Source organism: Artemia franciscana, chromosome 20, assembly GCF_032884065.1.
Source record: "Artemia franciscana chromosome 20, ASM3288406v1, whole genome shotgun sequence".
Classification (NCBI taxonomy): domain Eukaryota; kingdom Metazoa; phylum Arthropoda; class Branchiopoda; order Anostraca; family Artemiidae; genus Artemia; species Artemia franciscana.
In genome coordinates this window covers 24,903,329-24,917,245 of record NC_088882.1, presented here as the reverse complement: position 1 = coordinate 24,917,245, position 13,917 = coordinate 24,903,329, and positions in this window count along the sequence as shown.

The window sequence follows — 13,917 nt, the reverse complement described above, 5'->3', positions numbered from 1 at the left end:
GAACGCACACAAAGTTTATTTGCAGAAGAGGGAGGGGTAAAAAATTTAGAAGTAAGTGAGATGAAACATAAATTATCGGAAATTTTATCGAAATCAGTATTATTATGAGCTTCTAGGTTGGAGCATAGACGCAGAACCCTCTGCATGGGCTTTGTATGATACCGCTAATCTCTTAAAATGCGTTTTCACCCACGGAGACCTTTCCAGGGGAGGGGCCAAGGCCATAAGGTTTTTATGGGATAAACGCTACCCCTGCTAGAAAAGTGGAAAAAATTTCGCATAATTTTAAATTTTGTCCTGTTCGTATTCTCTCAGGATTCCAGAGGGAGGGAGGAGGCAAATGTCTAGTAATTCTGTCCCTAAGAGTATACATGCCCACTATCTAAACCTACCCCAAAAATTTAAATAAGTCAATCTAGTTTGAGTTGCATTTGAATAGTTGTAAATCGACTGAATTATTGGCTCTGGCTTTATTATTCCTCTTTGCCCCCCCCCAATATCTTACATAATGATTTTAAAACATCAAGGAAAACATGAATGAAGTTAACATGTCAGTTCAACAAAACGAAAAGAATCAGTAGTTTTACACTTTTTTAAACTGAAACCGTACTTGAATTAGTATGAGTTTTTCGATTATACCTTTTATTTGGCTCCAATTTGTTTTGTTTTTTTACCTACTTTGAGTACCTTAAATTAAATTGTTAAGTAAGGAATTCACGAAGTGAAGATGTTTAATAGTAAGCCTTTTACGATTCTCTTGAAACTTTTTATTAGATAGTCGGCTTTTTACGAGCCATAAGAATGCAGGCTCTATATCAACCAGGAAAATTTGATTTGCAATATCATCTGCCAGATCGTTAATATGTCATCGGCTGAAATTTGAAGTGGAATTTGCCTGTCTCGTAAACTAAAAAGAAGAATTGGTCGCCCGCTATGACAACACTGCAATTTGCTTACCCCTTTTGCTCAAGCCGAGCAACCAGCAATTGTACTGTTGTACAACAATTATATACGCAGACCCCAATTTGGACTCTTGGAATCAATAATCTTACTACGGAGCAAGATTGACAAATTGGATTATCAGAATATGCACGGTAATTGAAATTTCTTAGAACTGTAAATGTAGACACTTAAAGTAAAAACAAAGCAATAGGAAACAAGAAATTATATAGAAATTTAAAGAGATTAAAATCCGCCACATGCCTTTTGGGCTTCTTCTTTAAATCCTTCACGATATTGTAGTATTTTGTTCTTTTTCTTCGAATTTGGGTTCCCTCAAACAATACATTTTGGCATAAATGGCTGCTCTAATGTCAAAAACAAATTCTTGCTTCTAGTGTTCTGGAAGTCGATTCTACAATTTTTCAAGTAACTTGATTGGAGTATAAATATATTAACCAGCTCTACACCGAGGATTATGCTGATTATCTATGATTGTTCTACAGAAAAGTCCACTGACCTCCTCCTCTCCCATGGCAACAATTGAGAGAGTGAGGGAGGTAAGTGGCCATTTCCTCCATGTATCCCCCTTCCAAGATGTCTAAAAACATCTTTCTTTGGCATTTTCATTGAAAATATTCTTGCTTGGTATTTTTGCAAAAAAATATAAAGAAAAACAGTATATTTGCACCAGATTCTTAGAAAAATATATATTGACCACGATCCTCACATTTCCATGAATTGGTGCCACGGCCTCACCATTATTCGCAGGGTGCAGCAGTGTAATATTGCATAATAGGGGTCGGCACTGTTTCCGTTTGTGTTTCTGTTTTTTCCCATCGTTTTCTTTTCTGTTTTTTTCTTTTAGAAAACGGAAAAAACAGAAAACAGGTGGTCGTTTTTCATTACCGTTTTTGTTTCAGTTCCGCTTTTTTTTTATCGTTTTTGCCGTTTCTGTTTTTCTGAAGCCCGTTTTTCTTCATTTTCCGTGTTTTGGATGCGAATGGAATCATATTGCATTCTTGCGACCTTTACTGCGTTTGGACACTTGTCATGTACAGAGTCAGGACTCGAGGTAATCTCGAATCAAAACAAATTCAAGCATCCAGGGTGAGTTTCGTCAGTTCAGAAAATGTCTGAAAGAAAAGGAGTTTGTTATCAGAGAAATTTAAGTAAGTAAAATTTAAGGTATATACATATATATATATATATATATATATATATATATATATATATATATATATATATATATATATTATTTATATATATAAAAATAAGTTGTCTGTGTGTGTGTGTGTGTCGAGTGACGTCATGTTTGTCGACTGACGAAATTACAGACCGGGACATCAGGACACAAATGACGATCGGGACACCGGAACATGGGGAATATAAATGACGACCAGGACACTCAAAGAGAAAGCGATGGGGACACAAGTAATGTTCGATTAGCAATCACCATCAACAAAGCACCGGGACACAAATGACGACCGGGACACAGGGAATATAAATGACGACCAGGACACTCAAAGAGAAATTACAGACTGGGACACCGGGACACCAATGACGACCGGGACACAGGGAATTTTTCCCATGGACAATTATATGTTGCATGTTCAAGAGTCGGTAAACCTGACAATCTATGTATATGCACAGACAAAGGGATTCGCAAGTTTTACGTAGTTAAATATATATATATATATATATATATATATATATATATATATATATATATATATATATATATATATATATATATATATATATATATATATATATATATATATATATATATATATATATATATATATATATATATATATATTCACAGCTGGGCCACAGGGACACAACTACAATGGCGCGTAACTAATATGGCGCGTAACGACTTACGCGCACGGGGGGGGGGGGGGCTTGGGGGGACGCGAAGCGCTTCCACCAACTAGGTGTTGGGGTGGCGCGAAGCGAAGCGCCACCCCAACAGCAAGTATATATATAAAAATAAGTTGTCTGTGTGTGTGTGTGTGTGTGTGTGTGTCGAGTGACGTCATTTTTGTGTGTCGACTGACGTCATGAAGTTAGTTGTCGTCATTTTTGCTATGACGGTGACGTCATTAACGGTATTTAAGACATTTGTTCACGGAAAAATGTTTAATTGTAAAATGACTGAAGAACCTACAATGGCAACAGCCGAGGAAGCTGCTCAAAGAGTTTATGCCAAAAAACTTGCTGCTGATAGAGAAAGTAAGAAAAGAAAGCGTTCCGAGGAATCACAAGAACAGCAAGAAAACAGGCTTGCAGCTGATGGAGAAAGTAAGAAAAGAAAGCGTGCCGGGGAATCACAAGAACAGCAAGAAAACAGGCTTGCGGCTAAAGAACGCAAAACCGCGCAGTTAGATGAAAATCCACCTGGACAGCGAGAGTCAAAACATATCATAACTGAAAATGATAGCGATGATGATTGGGTTTGGGATTTTGACTTGGATAAGGTCATCAATGCCTACCAGATTTAAGTTAAAAAAACAAAGGTTCGGCGATATGTACTTCATTGTGACGCTGAAAAATAAAGAAGAAAAAGAAAACTGAAAAAAGAAAAAAGGTAAAAAACTAAAAAAAACTAAAAAGAAAAATCACTCAAAGAAAAATTACAGAACGGGACACAAATGACGACCGAAACAGAGGGAATATAAATGAAGACCGGGAACCTCAAAGAGAAATTACAGACTGGGACACCCGGACGCAAATCACGACCGGGACACAGGGAATATAAATGACGACCGGGACACAGGGACACAACTACAACGGGGACGCTGGGGGCACAGGCGGGATATATAAATGACGACCGGGACACAGGGATTGTTCGAATAGAAATTACAGACCGGGAAACCGGGACACAAATGACGACCGGGACACAAGGATTATAAATGACGACCAGGACACTCAAAGAGAAATTACAGACCGGGACACCGGAACACAAATGACGACCGGGACACAGAGAATACAAATGACGACCGCGACACTCAAAGAGAAATTACAGACTGGGACACCGGGACGCAAATGACGACCTGGATAAAAATGACGACCGGGACACCGGGACACAGGGAATATAAATGACGACCAGGACACAGGTATTTAAGAATATCGTTCAAAGACAAATTTTTAATTGTAAGAAGACCGTTGAAAGAGAAATTTCTAATTGTAAAATGACTGAAGAACCTACAATGGCAACACCCGAGGAAGCTGCTCAAAACGAATGTACTCAAGCCGAAGTAGCTGAGTTGGTAAAGCGTTATGTTTCAGGTTCTAGGTCCGAGAGGCTCCAGGTTTGAACCTTGGCTTTAGCATTAATACAATAAGAAGAAAAAAACTAAAAAAGGTAAAAACTACAAAAAAATGTTTCTGTATCGACTGACGTCATGAAGTTAGTTGTCGTCATTTTTGCTATGACGTTGACGTCATTAAAGATATTTAAGACATATATGTTCACGTAGAAATCTATTAATGTTTAAGTTTAAAATGACTGATGAACTTACAATGGCAAAAGCCGATGAAGATGCTCAATGAGTCTATGCCAAAAAACTTGCTGCTGATAGAGAAAGTCGGAAACGAAAGCGTGCCGAGGAATCAAAAGAACAGCAAGGAAACAGGCTTGAGGCTAAAGAACGCAAAACCGCGCAGTTAGATGAAGATCCACCTGGACAGCGAGAGTCAAAACATATCAAAACTGAAAATGATAGCGATGATGATTGGGTTTGGGATTTTGACTTGGATAAGGTCATCAATGCCTACCAGATTTTAGTTTAAAAAAACAAAGGTTCGGCGATATGTATTTCATAGTGAAGCTGAAAAATAAAGAAGAAAAAGAAAACTGAAAAAAGAAAAAATGTAAAAAACTAAAAAATACTAAAAAGAAAAAACACTCAAAGAGAAATTACAGACCGGGACACAAATGACGACCGGGACAGAGGGAATATAAATAACGACCAGGACACTCAAAGAGAAATTACAGACTGGGATACCGGGACACAAATGACGACCGGGACTCAGGGAATATAAATGACGACCAGGGCACAGGTATTTAAGAATATCGTTCAAAGACAAATTTTTAATTGTAAGAAGACCGTTGAAAGAGAAATTTCTAATTGTAAAATGACTGAAGAACCTACAATGGCAACACCCGAGGAAGCTGCTCAAAACGAATGTATTCAAGCCGAAGTAGCTGAGATGGTAAAGCGTTATGTTTCAGGTTCTAGGTCCGAGAGGCTCCAGGTTTGAACCTTGGCTTTAGCATTAATACAAAAGAAGAAAAAAAACTAAAAAAGGTAAAAACTACAAAAAAACTAATATGGCGCGTAACGACTTACGCGCGCGGGGGGGGGGGGCTTGGGGGGCGCGAAGTGCCACCCCAACAGCTAGTATATATATATATATATATATATATATATATATATATATATATATATATATATATATATATATATATATATATATATATATATATATATATATATATATATCTATATATATAAAAATAAGTTGTCTGTGTGTGGATCTGTGGATGGATCAGGTGACGTCATGTTTGTTCACATATGACGTCTGAATTATTTCACACTAATACAAAAGAAGAAAAAAACTAAAAAAGGTAAAAACTACAAAAAAAACTAAACAGAAAAAAAAAAAACTAAAAAAGCTAAAAAACTAAAAAAAACTAAAAAAAGGTAAAAATCTAATAACTAAAAAAACTGAAAAAAATAAAAAAAGGCAAAAACTACAAAAAAAATAAAAACTAATAAAAAAACTAAAAAAGCTAAAAAACTAAAAAAACTAAAAAAACTAAAAAAGGTAAAAAACTAAAAACTAAAAAAGAAAAAAACTAAAAAAAAGGAACACTAATACAAAAGAAGAAAAAAAACTAAAAAAGGTAAAAACTACAAAAAAAACTAAAAAGAAAAAAAAACTAAAAAAGCTAAAAAACTAAAAAAAACTACAAAAAGGTAAAAAACTAAAAACTAAAAAAAACTGAAAAAACTAAAAAAAGGCAAAAACTAAAAAAAAACTAAAAACTAATAAAAAAACTAAAAAAGCTAAAAAACTAAAAAAACTAAAAAAACTAAAAAAAGGTAAAAAACAAAAAAAAACTAAAAACTAAAAAAGAAAAAACTAAAAAAAAGGAAAAAAATGAAAAATAAGAGAAAAAGAAAACTAAAAAATATTAATAAATATAAAAAATATAAATATAAATATAATATAAATTAGCAATCAACAAAGCACCGAGACACAAATGACGACCGGGACACAGGGAGTATAAATGACGACCAGGACATAAGTAAAAAAAAAAACTAAAAAAACTAAAAAAATGGTAAAAACTACAAAAAAACTAAAAACTAATAAAAAAACTAAAAAATCTAAAAATCTAAATAAACTAAAAAAGAAAAAAAAGAAAAAAGGAAAAAAATAAAGGAGAAAAACAAAACTAAAAAACGAATGTATCTACAGACCGGGACACCGGGATACAAATGACGACCGGGACACAGGGAATATAAATGACGACCGGAAAACAGGGACACAACTACAATGGGGACGCCGGGGGGCACAGGGGGATATAAATGACGACCGGGACACCGGGACACAAGGAATATAAATGGCGCCCGGGACACTCAAAGAGAAATCACAGACTGGAACACCGGGACACAAATGACGACCGGGACACAGGGAATATAAATGACGACCGGGACACAGGGACATAACTACAAAGGGGACGCCGGTTTGCACAGGGGGATATATAAATGACGATGGCGACTCAGGGAATGGTCGATTAGCAATCACCATCAACAAAGCTCAAGGGCAATCATTAGAATCATGAGGTATAGATCTGAATACGGATAACCAAAACAAGCTTATCTTGTTAATATATCCCTCCCTTTAGCAACAATAGGTAAACTAAATATTATAAATTTTACCAAATCACAAATATTAACACATTGCAAAAAACCTGAATGAACTAAACAATTATAGAATCCATCTTTACCATGTGGCTAATTTTTTAAAGAATCCGCTCAATTAGAAACACAATTCAAAATAAATGGCGCTGTGACAACATTTCTCGAACCTCCGAAATTAGTTAAAAATTTCTTTAAGTATTTCTAGATAATTCTTTTGATATTTATTTAAAAGTTCGTTATAATGAAAACTAAATTTTTTAAATTGCCAAGTTAATTTATTTGCAGAAAAACCTCTTGATATCAATTTTTGGCTTAAGATTTTACATCTATTTTTAAAATCAATATAATTACTACAAATCCTTGCATAACGAAGTAACTGTGAGAAAAACGCTGAATATGTGATATTTGAGTGTATATTACTTTCAGGGAATGGGAAACTAATCACTTCAAAATCAAAATCATCCGTTTTATTATACATTTTAAAACTTAATTTATTATTATCACAAATATTAATATTTAAATCTAAGAAATGATCTTCATGACCAGCGCCACGACTAGGCTCAAGAATAAGCTCTGATGGATATATATTTTTAGAAATATCAATGAAATCCTTACAATTTAAGACCAAAATATCATCTAAATATCTTTTATTATTTGACAAAGCATGTTTTAAATTAATTGGATTATTCTTATCCATCATATATTTATATTCTAGTTGACTTAAAAACAAGTCAGCTATAAATGGGCTGGCATTCCCCCCCATGGGGGAATGCCATAATTTGCTTGTACAAATCACCCCCAAATCTTATATAAGTATTGTATAAAACAAATTCCAATAACTCAAAAATCATATCCAAGCTGTAACATCTCAAGTTAACTGTAGTATTAAAGCAGTTTGTCCATATGGCTTTTTTATTATAACTGTCTATTTTTAAGAACCTTTTACTAGATAAGAGGAAAGATTTCTTTATAACAGTTTTTAAATTATCAAACACTAAATTAAGTGATAAATTAGTATACATTGTCGCAAAATCGAAAGACTCAATTCTTTTAGCTGAAACCATTGTTAAAGAATCTATCACCTGCAGTGAATTATTAACACTCCAATATGGATTAAAATTCGAAAATTTTTTAATACCAGAACAATAGGTTTTAAGTTTATTTACAATTTCCTTTAAAATTAAAGAGATGTCAGTAGCAGCAATGCGGGTTGGACATTTAGCTGCTCCAGCAATAAACCGTGGTTTAGGGGGATTCTTATGAAATTTTACAGTCCGATATAGGAAAGGGAACTTTTTATCATTGTCATTTATTTTAATATTAAAATTTTTAAAAAGTATTTCTTCAGTCTTTTCAATTAAATTCTCATCCTCTATATTTACCTTTTCATAAACATTAGTTGTGCATAACTCCCTTTTTAAGATATCACAATACAGCTTCTGACAAATTATGGCAAAATTATTATTAGCTTTATCCACTGGCACAATTACAAATTCATTCTTTAGATTAGCAATTGCTTGTTTAATCTTCGCATTATAAAATAATGATTTAGTGTTACTATTTTTTAAGTTAGAATATATTTTATTTCTTACTCTACTAATAATTAAATTCTTCCAACTTTGAAAACTCTCTTTATTTTTATTCTCTTTCTTACACCACTTATCAATAAATAAATCAAAATCATTTTCCAAGCCATCAAGAACACTCGATGGTTTCAGATGATGAGAAAGACGGAAATTAGCCCTTTATTCATTATAATTTGAAGATCATCTTGCTTTATTATTGACAAGTCCCCTGTTATAACATGTTTGTAAGTAGGATTTACAAATGGGCCAAGTTGCTTACAATTACAAACCGGTTTCCAATTTATATCGCTATCTAGTTTTTTTTAGTATTAAATTATAATTAAAAATAATTTGTCCAATAGTTTTTGAAAATTTATAAGTTAAAACTGGACTATCATTATAATTTAAATTACTAGGAAGGGCCTGTTTCACATCCCGCTGATTTAAAATTTCTGGTAAATTAATATCCTCAATCTGCTTACAAGTAAAATTAATAGGTAAATATAATCTGTTATCCTTATTACCAATCTTATCGAACTTTTTCTTTTTTGAAATAAATTTCGTTTTAGTTAGAATGCAAATTGTATCACATATTACTTTAAAATTATAATCAAGAGCTGTATTATTCTTAACAATCCAGAAAAGTTTGATTAAATTCCTCTTGGATAAATTATTTAGACACTTTATTACAGAAATCATACCCCTAGATTCAAGTAGCTGGCATAGATCTATAGAAAGCATATGTACATCTAATTCATTTTTTCTACTATTTTTCCTATGTCCTCTCGATCGTTTTTTACGTTTAGTAGGACAAGTAAAAGAAGGATGGTCCATAAAACCATCAATACATTTAACAACAACATGAGACATGTCACCATATTTTGCCACACGATCATTTAGCCCAAAAGGATAAGCTGTACCAAGAGTATGGATCCAGAAATCCTCCTGTTTACGTAGTCTATTATTCTTCTCTTCTTTATTTAAATTTTCCAATTCTAAATTTTCTAAAATTGTGACAGTTATATCTGATATGGAACATTTACCATTACTACAATGTTGAACTAGATAGTTATTAGTTTTTTCATTATTAACTAATATGGTGCGTAACGACTTACGCGCGCGGGGGGGGCTTGGGGGGGGGGTTGCGCGAAGCGCCCCCACCAACTAGGTGTTGGGGTGGCGCGAAGTGCCAAACAGCTGGTATATATATATATATATATATATATATATATATATATATATATATATATATATATATATATATATATATATATATATATATATATATATATATATATAATACTTTACCCCATCTTTGTCCTCTAATGTGTAAATGTATAGCCCAAATTATATTTTTCGAAAGCATTTTGCCGTGCTTCACTATTGTTTCAACTCATGTTCCTGTAAAACCAAATTAATAATGACAAAACACATGAGATGTAAATGGGTGTACGGAAGGAGGGGGCAACTGCCCCCTAGAACTTCAATTTCACACTAGATGTGGCTGAAAAAGCAGACGGTTGAAAAAGCGGTTGTAAAAAGGTAGATGGCTAAACAAGCAGTTGATACAAGGTTGATGGTTGAAAAAGCAGGAAATAACAGAAATGTCCAAATACTGGTTCCGATATCGATGCCGTACTGCGACACGCGCAAAATTTGTTTTTACTGTAGCACCAAAAATCGCAGCTTAACACGCACAATTGGGCAACCCTACTCAAGAAGTAAAATTAGGTTAATGAGATGTACTTAACTATTATGGAAATTTAATTCTTTAGGAACAAATGTCAGCTATATATTTGCACGTTAGGGGGTGAGGGTGAGAGGCGTTGATACACAGTGGCGTAATTTTATCAAAATCCCGGGTGGGGGGCAAAGTTGGAGCAAATGTTCCCGAATCAAGTGAAAATGACAGTAAAAAATGAAAAATAGGCTATTTGGTACCATAAAGTTACTATTTAGTACTATAAAAGTACAATAAAGGTACTTTATAGTACTATAAAGATGAAAATAAACTAAGAAACTGACCTGCTTCTGTTGATGCTCGAATTATGCAGACTTATCTTAGTTTTGACAAGATTTCAAAAGAAACTAAATGTCAGCTGGGGGACAAACTAGGGTCTGTTTGGTCTTTTTTCTATATTTGATCGTTTTTATTAATCGGTGTTTGTCAATGTTCCCTTTACTTTCATAAACCTTAAAAACTAAAAATAACGGAAAAAAAGAAACGGAATTCCGTTTTTTTTCTCCGTTTATGTTAAAATATATTTCTGTTCGGCTTTTTAATTGCCGTTTTTTACCGTTTCTGTTTTAGCCAAAAACAGAAAAGGTGCAGACCAAACTTCATATTAATATCAGAGGCAATCCTCGGGCGTTGCTTGTAGTAAAGAGCCATAAGCCTCCATAGTTTTTTTCCCCAAAGCTACTTCATATGGAAGAGCTGGCTATAAAAACTGTAGAGGGGACTCATTCGATTGAAAATTAAAACTCGTAGTATACTTTTTAAGAATCAAGTGATTGTTAGTCAACCACCCCTCCCCTGTTATTATTTTCTAATACCCCTTCCCTATACCCTCCAAATACACTGGATCAGAATTTTGAGATAGTATTTTGTTCAAGGTCTGATAAATATGCCTCCTGGGATTATATGACCCCAACAGACCTTCGAGTAAAGTCGGTAGATAATGTAAATTGGCAATAGTTTAAACATATATTTCATAATCAAAAGGGTGGAGGGGTTTTGCCGTATATCAGGAACAGCTAAATGAATTCAATTAAACTTCGAGGGATTGTTGACAGGGGTGCAGCCAGGCTGTTAAAAGGGTGTATTTACGATATCTTACCCTCTGGATTTTTCCGCCCCCGAGATTAAAAAAAAATTATTTTATTGTATATTCGTTGAAAATACCTTTTTTTGAAATTTTTGTCAAAAAAATAAAATTACCCCCTCCCTAAACGAATGTCACCCTCCCCCAAACATTTTAGTGAATTTGTGCCACAGCCCGCTCATTTTATGCTGTTCATTTATGTAGTACTGTATAACTGTTAGTATCACAGCACTGTCTGTATTAAAGAGCAAAAAGTCATCACTGTTTTTTATTCCTCCCAGAGCTAATTGAGAGGGAACAGGTATTCTTAGAAGCAACAGAGGGGGTAATATATTTTTTCAAAATAGTGAAAAAATCCGATTAGCATTCCTCCTGGATGACATGACACCTACAGGCCCAGGAGCAAAGGTCGTAAATAATATAAATTAGTAATTGTTTAAACATATATTTTGTGATGGAAAGGATATTACTATTACCAGTAGCCTATTACAAGATTGGCGCTTGCAATATCTCTTGAATGGCTAAGTGTCTTAAGTTAAAACTTTCAGGAAATGTTGAGGGAGACTATGAACCATATCAAACACAGTGGCGTCGTTTGGGGGGTGGGGGGTTTGTAAGGGGGGAAGTTGCACCCCCCCCCCAATAATTCAGAGAAAAAACTATAATTCGTTAAGTAACTTTAAAGGTGTTGCTCGTTTTAAGCTTCAAATTCGCTCTTTACTTCGACCAGATAATTTATTTAATTAGTCCCAACTAGTTTTTAATGTAAAAAACGCGAAAAATAGTGGTCCATTGCGCTTCCTTAATAATACTTATGCAAATATACCGCCTTTGAAGTCTTATTATCAAGGAATAGGTCATCTATGTCTTATGTTCAGCGCAACATCAACCAGGGAGAATTTTGCTCTTGTTGGCACGTCTAGTGCTTGAAATACATTACAGCGAGCAACAAGTTCGACTGTTTTCAATATCTGAATTAGACTATGGTATGTTAAATTTGCGTCTCAAGCTAGATTAAGCAATTATTTAATGTTTGATCTCGGCTATTCCATAGGGCAGTGTCAAAGGAATTCAGACCTACAGAGGTCTAAGAACCAAAAGTTCCGAGTATTGAATGGTGATACATTTTTGTTGCTATTGAAACTAGTTCCAGTGGTGCCAATCACGGAAAGAGGAGGAATTTGCCTCCTGGATACTCCCTCCATCCCTTGATTTTATAAATAAATTTTTATTTGGTATTTCATGGAAAAAAAGAAAAATAATTGCCCCCCCCCCTCTTTATAGAATTAAGATGGTTGAGAAGTAAATATGTTAAAAAATAATTCTTAGACCTACTTCATAATGTGGACAATAATTGTAATGAACACATTTTAACTGAAGTTGCACTATAGTTTACCCACAGCTCCCCTGGTATGCAAATATAAAACCCGAATTATTCATATCCCGTGAGTTTTACCATGCTTCACTCTTGTTTCAATAAAAAAGATATTAAAGATAAATATTAAATAAAAAACACACATAAAAAACACGTTGTGGGTGTCATATGGTAGTTTAGGATTGCCTTATTAAGTTGAATTTGTAAGAACATTTGTTTACAAATTAACCCATAATTAGCTCTCTATGATGCCCATGTCTCTGGCCTGGCCTTTCTCTTCCAAAAATGTCACAAAAATTGCAGTTTTAAATTACCATATGATAGTTTATGAAAGCTTTATCCAGTCTAATTTATAAAAAAGATAAGATACTAGAATTAGCCATATTTCAGTGCCGCGATAGCAACGAAGAAATGAGGAGGACATATCGCTGCTGCCCATGCCAAAAAAAAAGATTGTTTCTTGTTGTTCAAGTAGATGGGTTATAATTTTTCTGTATAAGGTTTCGACAATTGCAATTTAAAGGGTATACTTTTGGATCTGCTCAGACACTATTTATAAATCACATGCAACTGAATGGTGCGATGCACGGGGCTATTGGAATAGCGCTTGGTTCAACAATGAGACATAATATCCAGTGATGCGCGCGGGAGCTCACTCACCCCAAAGCTTGTTTACAGCACGCTACTGTCGCCTCCAGCATCTCATAGCTGACAACTTTAGTTAAAGCTGAACGTCAGCATTTAATTTTAGTTGATATGTATGCGTTATTTATTTATGCATTGTATAAAGTTTTTTAAATCAACCGAGTAACGTCATTGCTAAATAGTAACTTTTCTTTACTACCCTTTGAAGAGAAATGTACTTTTGAAAACCTAGAGAAGGAAGAGGTCATCTCTACTTTTGTAACCGTTTGGTAACCCCCCCCCTCTATTCTCCATAAGGTAGAAGAGCACAGGCACATATGGTCCCAGAATTGAGACAGCTGGGCTGGTATATATCCAATAAATTTATTAGTTTAGAAAAAGCGTGTTCGTAAGCTCAGCGATGTAAAATGACCAAACTTTCGGTTCTTTCACCAGCTCCGTTAAAAACCACCCCTGTCCAGCTCTCGAGTTTTAACCGTTTTATAATATAATTTATATCAATTTTATTTGGTTTTTACAGGTTAATAAAACCAAGAAAGGGCAGAGCTCCTCGCTTTTTTTTTGGTTCAGAGCCAACTGTATGAAAGCAACGGACTTTGAACACCAAGAAGAAGGCATTGAAAAGAACTATG